At 31.6% G+C, this 10,545-nt stretch overlaps 1 long non-coding RNA gene across 1 annotated transcript; it reads left to right on the top strand.

The window, feature by feature from the left end:
* The first annotated feature begins 452 nt into the window (after positions 1–452).
* LOC107436747 (uncharacterized) lies at positions 453–8,755 on the top strand. The gene is made up of 3 exons (XR_001583150.3): positions 453–610; positions 4,606–4,801; positions 8,493–8,755. It is a non-coding gene; the product is annotated as an uncharacterized lncRNA (long non-coding RNA).
* The last annotated feature ends 1,790 nt before the right edge of the window (positions 8,756–10,545 follow it).

The raw sequence follows: 10,545 nt of genomic DNA, 5'->3' as shown, positions 1-10,545 counted from the left end.
AGAAATGCATTTTACTTTAATAAAATCGAAATGTGTTTGAAACTTGTTTATTATTTATTAGCATTTTTATAATTTTACATTACAACTTAAACTTTTACTTACTTTACCAAGTTATTGCTTTCTATGATTGATTACATTTTTTATAAAAGAAAATTTTTATCATTTTTTACGACCAAAAAGTAATACATTTAAAAATAAATGTTTGTTCTTAAGATTATAAATTTTGAGAGAAAGATTAGAGCAACGTGTAATTTTGTTTTCGCAAAAGAAATCAATTATCTGTCAATCTCCAACAAAAGCTTTATTGATTACAAGAATATGATCTATTAGATAATAATATTCCAAATTTTTTACTAATATTAAGATCTACCGTGTCTTTTCATTTGTACATACCACATGTTTTTGCATTGTTCTGTCAAGAAAATGAAACGCATACAACGTTTCAAGTCTGCATGGCAATGCGTTAGTCATCTGTTACAGTTAATGCAACGTAGCTGTAGCACTATATAACAATGTCAGTTAGAAAACGTCATCAGTTTTATTCAAGAGTGTTCTATATGGTTCTAAACCTACACTGCTAAATTTGCAAAGAAAATTCCTTTTTACTAAGGTAAGTTACATTTTTTGAAATTAAACTATGATTCGAGGCAAGAAATTCGGAATAGTTCTAAAAATTCTGCTTAACTGATGTGTAGCAGTGAATCATTTTTTCAGTTTAAAATTGAATTTATATATAAATTTAATATTTTAAAGCAAGACAACTTTTAGACTATGCCTATTCGTGTAAGTAATGGGGTGGAATTTGTCGAGTTAAAAAATATAAGAAAAAAAACCTTCATTTTATTTGTGTTTATAAATACGGCGGATATTTTTATGAACGTTTTACGTTATGGCGAATTTACGTTGATGACGAATATAGGATATCTTTATACTGTAAGTGTATACAGTTACCTCAAGAAACATTTGTTGATATTTTGTCAATTTTAATTTCTTGATAATGATAAAAAAAATTTAGAAAATATATAAAAATTCAAAATGGTTGCTTTAAATTCCATATTCTTATTTTTAGATAGGATGATTGAGTGGAAAGTGAGCAATTTCTCAAAAAAATTATAAAATAAAAACACTCAGTGAATCTGCCTTAATAATGCAATGTACGTTTATTTTGAATTTAAATAAAGGGAAGTTTACTGATGTATTAATCAACAAATATATAAATGCATTTCTGAAGGTCTAAATTGAGCCCATATCATCCACACTATAGGCTAGATGAGCTCCCACATAATTTCTCACATAAACAGAAAATTATGCTCTTACGACCGTAGACCCCTGCACATCATTCTTGGCAGCTAAGTTTGGCACTCAGCTGAATATCTTTACTTGATTGTACTTTTTTACTGTAAATTTACTTGTACTGTAGTATTGTAGATTTACTGATTGTTCTGTAGATTTATTTGATTACTTGATTGCGGTAATTTAAGCCTGTTTAGGACGAATTTGAAGACTAATAAAGATCAAAGTCTTCTTGGCCTTATAAGAATGAATATTAAGTATCACTTTCATTCATATTAAAACGATTAAAAGCTTGTTTACCAAATTTTCCTTGTTTCAGGTGAAAACAAGTTTCCACTAGTTACCCTTTCATGCTAAAAGCTCTTTGCAAGTGCTGATTTTTTTTTCAGTTAAGAAGGGAGTCAGGGGGCAAAAAAAAACAACAAAAAAAACATAGAAACACAATCGTAAACAAAATTTTTTTGAAGAAAATTTGTGGAACCTGCAGTTGCCGTTTAGTTGTTAATTTTGAAGTAACCCACATTTTTTGTATTTTACATTTTTATCAATAATGACTCAATTTCCTTCTCCTGGTAGCCGATGCTTTTATTTTAACCATAGATAACTAAACTTAAATCAGTATGTAACTAATCATTCGACTAATAGATTACGAATTAAAAACAAATATATTTTTATATTACAATAATTTTTTCCAGACAAATTATCATAACTTTTAAAAAAAGTCTCATAATATTTCAACTGGAAACTATAATATAATTAAGGAAAGCGGAGTAATTTTGCTGTTTAATTAGATCACGAATTACACAAGTATTGTACCAAATTTACATTTAACAGAAAACATTAAACATTAAGAAAAATTTAGAGCAGGGTACCGTAGGACATATATTGTCTCACAGCTCGCGTTGATCTGTCTTTTTTGGCTCATCAAGGGGAGCTCTAGGTGTGTTCTAAGGAAGTTCATCTGTTCCAAAACTAGAAGTATGGTAAAAATTATTGTTTGCACTATTGACAGATGTTAAAAGTGTGCCACAAATAGCCCTGTTGCAGTAGTTGCATATGCATTTTGTCGATCTGTGTTTCTTAGATGGTCAGAATAAAAATTATTAAAAATAACATTATTTATTAGCAGGAGCTATTTACTTATTAGCTATTTATTAGCAGGAAAAATTCAAAAAACGCACAGAGTGGTCGATTACAGTATTGGCTCAAACTTCTGCATGTTATAACTAAATATTCGACTATTAGACGACGATTACATCAAACCTCGAAAAGTAACATGTGTACAACCGTTCTTACCACTTTCAGAAAACTTCTTTCACTGTTTATAAAGATACTGCGAGTGAGTATAACACTATAAACTAATATAATCATTAGAAAATACTATAAACTAATATACTATAAACTAACACTATAAACTACTATAATCACTAAAAAAATTATATTTTTAGTTTTAAAATATAAGGACAGTTATTCAACTGTCATGAAATGTGCTTATTTCTGTTACTCCATTTGTCTCTTATCATTTCATTCTGCACAAGATATCTTAGTTCATGCTCTCAAAATGGTAATTATCATCTCTTAAAATCTATCTTTAAATTATGTTATACAAAAAATAGGGGAAATTAATTTTACAATTTAAAATTTTGTAAAAAATTAATACAATGATAAATTTTGGTGTCAATAAAATTACTATTCAGTAGAACTCAGGTTTTACGTTATCCCACTTCCTATGTCATTTTCTGCTGGTCCGTTAAAATTGCCCATACGGATGATGTTAAATTATTCCCGATTTTACGTTACCCTTTTAAAGAAAATCCCGCTTTATACGTTTTTTCTAACAGATCACAATCATATTTTCTCGACAAAGATTGAACAAAGATTCAACAAGGATTGAATTAATTTCACAATTTAAAATTTTGTAAAAAATATAAATACAATGATAAATTTTAGTGTCAATAAAATTATTATACAGTAGAACCCAGGTTTTACGTTATCCCACTTCCTATGTCATTTTCTGCTGGTCCGTTAAAATTGCCTAGAATGATGTTAAATTATTCCCGATTTTACGCTACCCTTTTAAAGAAAATCCCGCCTAATACGTTTCCTCTAGCAGATCAAAATCATATTTTCTCGACAAAGATTGAACAAAGATTCAACAAGGATTAAATTAATTTCACAATTTAAAATTTTGTAAAAAAATAAGAACAATGATAAATTTTAGTGTCAATAAAATTATTATGCAGTCGAACCCAAGTTTTACGCTATCCCACTTCCTATGTCATTTTCTGCTGGTCCGAATTGCCTATACGGATGATGTTAAATTATTCCCGATTTTACGTTACCCTTTTAAAGAAAATCTCGCCTAATACGTTTTTTCCAGCTGATCAAAATCATATTTTCTCAAAAAAGATTGAGCTAACTTTTTCCGAGTTCTAAAAAAGATAGAAAGATTTGTTTAATAGCTGTTTCGACGTTCTTTCTATTTAATCTTATTGTTCTTAAGTCTGTAAGAGGCGAATTCCTCCTTGAGTGAAAAAAATTTTTTGTCAGTCTAAGGACACATTCTTTTACAACAGCTATAGAGACATTTCGAAATGAAGAATAATTTTATATATATATAAACAACATTTTTAGTCATTTATCTTTTTCATGTGTTTCTCAAATCAATATTTAGAGTTGATATAGATTTCATACTTTTCTGGTAGAAATATTGTTGTTTAAAGTACAAAAAACAATTTTTTACACCATTGTGACTGCACGTGTGGGGAAATTCAAATGATGTCCAAATAAATACGGAATCATATGTAATCAGTCTAAATACTGCAGGAATGAAGAATTTCCAAAATTTCTTTTCGCCACCACTTTGTCGATGATATTCGCCGCTAGGTCCGTGTTGCTTGCTTTTACGTACATTGTGGTCTCCTCTCGTGTCAGACGAATTAGACTCCTAATGATATGCCATGCAGCAAAGGAGAAAACATAGAACATTTATCACCTGTATTAAATAACTTTAAAAATTTCCTCTCTTCATCAGTAGGAGGATTGTTTATGTTCAATTTATACTTCATTAAATACAAATTAATTAAATTGAACCCGTCTTTTTAAAGAACCCAGTATGCGAAACAGAACACTGTTTACTTCCCAATTTAGAGATACTGTTTTAAACACATTAAGATTTAGTGGAAGAACACATTGAAACGTTTCTACAAAAAATATTTGGCAAGTAATTTCGAAGCTAACAATTTCATTTAACTTATATTTGCAGTGTATCATTAGTATAATCATTATTTGTTCTTTATATATTGTTATTAGATAGAAAAATGAAGACTTGTATAGTTTTTTTGAGTATCATCGGCCTTGTATTGTGTGCAATCGATCCGGAAGCTCTTGATGAATCAGATTGTGAGGCAGACTTCCCTGAAGCTGATTTTAACGAAAAGGATGTAGTTTGCCAAAAATGCTTTGACTTATACGAAGAAAATAAAGCGACTATGCGATCGTCGTGCAGGTAAGATTCACATATCTTTAATAAAGGCAACTAGAATAAATTTACTGAGTTTTGCCTTAAATTAGGAAGCGATTGTTTTAAAAAGGCACTTTTAAAAACATTCTAACTTTTTTAAAGAAAAGACTAAAAACTGAAATTTGAAAGATTAACTGAGGAAATACTTATTGAGATAGAAATGAACGGTTTGGAGTTTTCTGCACATGAAACTAGATATACACCAAAGAGCCATTACATTATGACCACCCTACTAATAACATGTAGGACCACCTTTAGCCCTCAAAACTGCTAGCACCCGCCGTGGCATTGATTCCACAAGGTGCTGATAAATAGTCTGAGGTATCTGGTAACAAGCGCTCACCAACTGGTCCTGCGATTCCCTCATATTGAGAGGGGGTAGCGTGGCAGCACGAATTTGGTTTTCCAAGTAGGACCACAAATGCTCTATTAGATTAAGGTCAGGTGAATTTGGGGGCCAATACATGACTCGAAAGTCACTGGAATGTTCCTCGCACTAATCCATGACGATTCGACCCTTATGACATGGTGCATTATCCTGTTGGTAAACACCATCCCCCAGCAGGAAAAACTGTTGCCATGAATGGGTGAACCTGGTCTGCAACTATGTTCAAGTAGCTTACAGACGTCAGGGATTGTTCTATGAGGACTATGGGTCCTAACATGCCCCTTGAAAACATTGTTCCTCGGCGAGAAACCATAAAAATCTGGGCGAGCCCATTGTTATAGATGGAGGGTGGGGTGGTCATAATGTAATGGCTCTTCGGTGTGTTATTCTCCTCAAGTTTCAAAAGCATTTTCGAAATTGTTCAAGTGATGGCGTAAATGATTAGGAAAACTAAACTATGGTATATTTTTTAGGCGGCATGTCAGACCATTCAAACTGAAATAGTTACATAAGCGTCTGTTAATTCTGTCATCAAACTGCGATACTCCTTGTTGATGTAAATGATTGTTTTGAAAACATTTTTTAATAGATTTTTCTAGTGATATCTATAGTCGAACTCTGTGGCTGATTTTGGAGATTAATGAGACAAGAAAATATAGTCGGTTCCCAGAACTAAAAGCAGCACATCGTACTATTTTGCATGCTTCCATTTTTCTTTAATTAATTTTCAACTCGTTCATCCTCATCCGGAAAAAAATCAATGTTTTCCGAAAAAATCCAGATTCATTGGTAAAGTGTTGACCAAACACTCCATAATAAAACTTTCTAACTCATGTGATGCATAGCTAGGTAGGAATTTTGAAAACAAAAATAAAGTAAGAAAATAAAAAATGGATAATAATAAAAATAGGTAATAGTTAGAACTATTTATACTTTTAAATTCCAGGGGGAAATTAAAAAATAATTTAGTTACAGTGCAATTTGATAAAATTTAACAGGATGCAATACAAAACAGCTATTTAAAAAATATAAGTAAGTTAAACAGATTTTAAGTTTAAAGCACAGTTTTGTGATACGGGGTGTTCGTAATGACTTTATATGACCTTCTGTAATGACCTTATTATATTTTTATAATCTTTGTCAAAAATGAAGTTTAGAAAAAACATGTTATATTTACAAATACACATTGATAGTATTAGGTTACTCAAACGAGGAAGAGACAAAAACGTTATCGGAATTTAAGGAATATCCATTGAGGAAAGCAATGTAGAAAACATCGAAACCTGTTTGATTGCCGAAGGAAACAGAGGGAGAGATTAAACTTTCTTCCTGCTTCATTAGAAAAATCAAGCTGATTTTGATATTTCTTATCCCAACTTCCTCACTAGTGATTTGAAAAAATTTCCATAACGTTTTTATTTCTTCTATAGTTAGTTTCAATTAGTGTCCTCCTATACTTTCTTGACTTCGTTACCTACGGCGATATGATTAATAACTAAAAATAATAATACAGGAGGACCATAATTATTGTAAAAGTATTTTAAGCTCAATAACCAGAAAATTTCAAAACCTAATTCGATTAATTAACTATTTAAACCTAAGTAATTTGATTTCAAAAAGAAAAAAATATATAGTTCAATTTTACCCCACCATGGCATAAAACAAAACTGTAAGAAAAATTTCGGGGTAAAATAAGAATTTCAAGAACAGAAAATTGACATTTTGCATGCATTTTGATATTTACATTCACAATAACATTTTACACTTGGTTTTTAATTATGTCTAGCTTTAGCATTACTATGGTTGTATGGAGATTTTAACGTAGGTACGAGATTATTTCTAGTTTGCCCACTTTCAATTAAGTACTTGCTTACTTTTCACTTGCAAGCATTGAGTTTCTCAGTGATCTTGAGCAAACTTTAAATAACCCCTTTTCTATCTGGAAATACGCTTGCAACATGTTACTGCTAAGGGTGGAAATGACTGCAAAAGTGTTTTATAAATTGTAAGTGGTACTCTATTTACGCACACACTATAGTTGCACTTCGGACCATTGGTGACAGTCTACGAAACATCCATGAGGATGATCTGGAGACAATATACATACGTCAGATCCCGTTTTACAAGGAGGTCACATCCACACACTATCTATCCATCCACAGATCATAATTTTGACCTGAACCAGAACACGATCAATCTCCGACCCATAACTCCCAGAGGTTATGTTATGGTATCTTGGACGACTTTGTGACCCCGACACATTCAGCGGGCACCAGTCACTATTTTACTTTTGGCCGGCGGGGATGGAACTCTCGACCACTCGGATAAGGGCTCAATGCCCTACCAGCCAGGATATCCTAACCCAGAATTGCAAGTGCAAAGCGTTATTATGAATGTGTATATGCAACTACTGTATTAAAATGCTCGTCCTGTACAGGCTATGCTTATTTTTCTCTAAAATGTCCGTAATTAAATTTCAATTATCTAGATAATATTTATAGTAAATTTGGTGGAGTATGGGTGAAGTATTTAGACTATAAACACGTTTTCTTCAGAATGGTCAACTGTGGGGTTAGGCTACCGACAATGTCAACCTTCATCTATCTAAAGGTACCTCCAGATAGAATCGAGTTAACATATCACTGTGAGTTGGAATTTAATAGTTGTAGCAGTAGCTAAATCACATAACTCCTCCACCAGAATTTTATCTACGATAGAATTCAATGAATGGATACCACAAGTTGATTTCTTGCTGTTTTGAGAGAGGCCGGTAGAGCTGTATTAAGATTTCCGGGCTTTAAGTGCTAGTCGTGAGGGCTGTATAGAGATTACAGTTGTTTGTGTAGTCGATTTTGTGTAGCTTTCGACAGTCGAGTATGTGCAGGGACCGTCGTGTGGGATAGAGATTGAGTAGTAACTGCACGTGAAGGACGATGCAGCAGTCATAAATAGTAAGTCAAGTATTCACTGTGTTCCAACCATTGAACGAGGCTTGTTCATATCGAGGTGGACGTATTCAGTTCACGGCCGAATGTCTTTTGTGCGTGACTATGCTACCGACAATGTGAACCGTCATCAATCTAAAGGTACCTCCAGATCGAACCGAGTTAACACGTCTTAAATACTTGTGAGTTGAAATTTAATAGTTGTAGTGGTAGTTACGCTATATGCCTTATACATTTTCTTAAAAGTTTTCAACCAACGCTTAAACTACCATTTCTTTTAGTTTTCGTATGTCATTTGATAATTAAAAAAAATAATTTTTTTTATTATTTTATTTATCTGTAGATCACAGTGTTTCAAGTCTGAATTCTATGACTCTTGCAAGAGAGCTGCTGAATATTTTTTCTAATGGAGAACATTGATAACACTAATATTTGTAATTATAACTAAATACATGCTTACGTTATGTACGCTATTACACTATGATAAATATTTCAACAAAACATTGTTTCTATTTATTAGTTTTCAGTATTACTTTGTAATATATTTTAATAATCAAACCTTCATAGCATTTAAATATTTCTGAATAAAAATGCATTTTTATCGAACTAGCTGCAATCTTTAAAATATAGAACCCAAATTCCTAATAACTTAATCCTTAAAGCATTTGAAAATGTCAACTCTTAATAACTCAATAAATTATAAATGAAAAAAAAAAAAAATCCCACCAGATTGACACTTGTCATTCGGGTATCACTTGGGCAGACCTGTCAGTCACTCTTTCAGGGGAACCATATTAGGTCGGTCAACGTTGCCCCACAGTAAGAACAGATAGTAAAGAACACCCCTGCCTTGTTCGTGTTTCGAACCCAGGACCTTTCGGATGAGAGATCAGCTTCTTGACCACTACATAGTCCGGTTGGCAAAATGAAATAATTAAAATCATTTGAATAAGTAATCACTATTACTTATTTATTTATCCATAAAAAATTATTTTTAGGCAACGAGTTCTATAAATGAATGCAAAACTAATTTATTTCGCTAATTTATAAGATATCGAATAAAAACACAAAAACAAAAATTGTTCAATTAAGGAGTCTAAACTTTTTCCCACTCTCAAACTAAACTGTTGAAACTATGTTTTCATGATTGCAGATATCACAAAAAGAATGAGGTGTGTCAAAAATCTGGATTAACTGAAAAAGAAGTTTGCTTATTCGAAGAAAACATGCTTTTGAATCTAATTTCGTAACTTAATCCATAAGTAATAATAATTTACTTATGTAGCACTAACAAATAAGTTTATTAAAAGTTAAGCTTACCCTTCAAATCATTAGAATTGAATCTGAATGCGTAAAATAAGAATGAAAAATAAGCCTTTTTTAGAATTCAACTTAACAGAAACTGTTCAACCGACTTCGCTCAAATTGAACATTTTGTCATATTAAATTACCCCTTATAAAATGATGTAAAAATGTTTTTACCTTACAATTTCAAATTTTTTCGACTACTTATTTAATAAAATATTAAAAAGTAATAAATATTTACTATAAGTTACATTATGCACAGAATTATCTTCAAACAAAAGAATTTTATAATTGTATGCAAAAAAAAATTTATTGCAGAAAAAATTTGATTATAAGATATTGCGGAATACGCAAAAAGTAAAGCTAACATTAAGAGATCCAAACTTTTGACGGCTCTCCTGAACAACTACTGGGACCGAATTTCCCAAATAGTTCTTAGTCCCCATATTTTGAGAGTATGCAATCCAGATCTGAATTTATAAAAAAATTATTATTTTAGTACGTTCTTGTATCGAATTTCGCAACTTAAAATATCGCCCATACTAATTAATTATCATACTTGACTTGCCACTTCCTTAAACCATTAAGATTGAGTCCTAGTGTGTTAAGATCCGATGACTAGATAAAAAGTTATTAAGGATGCTCCGTTATTTTTCCGTACTGTACATATTTAACAATAAGTGATGATAATAATGAGAAGCTGTCGGGATTGAGAAAAAAAAGAAAAGTAGTTCTCTTTTCAGTATCGGCTGCTTTTCTGTGTGGCATAAGTTTTTATTTCCCTAAGAGAAATTCGAGCATAATTGAAGACTTGTAAGAAATCTTCGAAAATTTCATCACATGAATCGGTATTATATTTGAAGAACTTTAGTGAACCTCAGTCCCTGGTCTAATTATTAGACGCACTTTAAGATTCTGCCGCATCTTTTCTTACGTTTCGGGCTCAATTCGTCCCCTGACTCAATTTTTTTTCCTATTGCGTCGTAAGCTAGTTTGAGATACCTTCAATCTTCGTGACATTTCGCGGTAAGAAAATATTTCAGCATTCACGAGGGCTTTTACTTACAGTTTCTTTAAATGGTGAAAGATCT

This window comes from Parasteatoda tepidariorum, chromosome 1 (assembly GCF_043381705.1).
Source record: "Parasteatoda tepidariorum isolate YZ-2023 chromosome 1, CAS_Ptep_4.0, whole genome shotgun sequence".
NCBI lineage: Eukaryota > Metazoa > Arthropoda > Arachnida > Araneae > Theridiidae > Parasteatoda > Parasteatoda tepidariorum.
Note: the sequence above shows the minus strand (reverse complement) of the source record. Positions and strands in the feature narration are given on the sequence as shown.